Here is a 1152-nt window from a genome sequence, read left to right as displayed (position 1 = left end):
TCATTTTTGACTGGACTCAGAAATAGAACCTCTCAGAGAGGACAGCCTCCGTCTCTTGGCAATCTGTTCCTGCCGTTTTTCTTTGGCCTCCTTCATTCTCTTGGCCAAAAGGTTAGCCTCTTTAGTTTTCTTAGTATGCTATTTCTTCAGAGCAATACACCGGTGTTTGTGTTGCAGAACTCGTGGAGTCACGAGACGCTGAATCTTGGGTGCTTTAGTCCTAGGTTTCTTACCGTCTTTGTTTAGGGGCTTTTGCACAACATACTGGTGGACATCATCTTCTTTAGAGAGATTGAAAAGTTTGCGGATTCTGCTCGCTCTTTTGGGACCCAGGCGATAAGGCACTGTAGTATCAGTGAGTCCAGGAATATCCTTCTCCCCTTTTTTCACGATGACCAAATTGAGAACACTCAGACTGGCATCCACAATGCAACCCCATACAGATTTGCACTTTCTCTCTCCAGTCCTCCTTGGTCTGTAACAGGAATGCCCCTTACTCAGTAGCAGGCGAACTCAGCCATGGGTCAAGACACCCTGCTTCATGGGGAAACCCTGCTTATCGTTCCTGCCACTGATTCGGACCACATAACCCTTCCATTCTTCACCCAAAGCATCAGCAGCAACTTCTGTGGCCATATGCTTCTCGTAGAAGGTACAAAGTTTTCATTCATCATCTGCTTCATTGAGCTTCCGGCAGCCAGTGGGCGGGAAAGAGATGTTCAGCTTCATTCTGAAGCAGCCGACAGCTTCCAAGGTGCCACAAAGAGCTGACTAAAAGATTTTTAAACTGTGAAGTGCTTAAACCTGAACTGATAAGACTAGTGAAAATGCCACTCAAGAGAGTGGGAGGGAGAACTGGGGATGTGGCTCCAGGTAACTCAGCCAGCCACCAGTGAGATTTGACTGTAATGCTTCCAGAGGTGCCTGGAACAAGAGTTCACTTAGAGACATAAAGGGGTGGGAGAGTAATCGGCAGCAGTTGGTAGGACAGCTACCAACTCAAACCAAATTGCGTGCATGCTAAGTCGTTTCAGTCTTGTCCGACTCTATGACCCCATGGACTGTAGTCCACCAGGGGATTTTGTCCATGGGATTCTCCAGTAGGGAATACTGGAGTGGGTTGCTATGCCCTCCTCCAGGGGATCTTCCTGA

The 1152-nt window shown here is 47.8% G+C and overlaps 1 pseudogene; it reads right to left on the bottom strand.

Annotated features, from left to right (window-relative positions):
• On the bottom strand, nucleotides 1–836 carry LOC102276531 (small ribosomal subunit protein eS6 pseudogene; annotated as a pseudogene).
• Nucleotides 837–1152: the final 316 nt, after the last annotated feature.

Source organism: Bos mutus, chromosome 25 (genome assembly GCF_027580195.1).
Source record: "Bos mutus isolate GX-2022 chromosome 25, NWIPB_WYAK_1.1, whole genome shotgun sequence".
Taxonomy (NCBI): Eukaryota; Metazoa; Chordata; class Mammalia; order Artiodactyla; family Bovidae; genus Bos; species Bos mutus.
The sequence above is the reverse complement of the archived record's forward strand: the minus strand, read 5'-3'. Positions and strand labels throughout refer to the sequence as shown.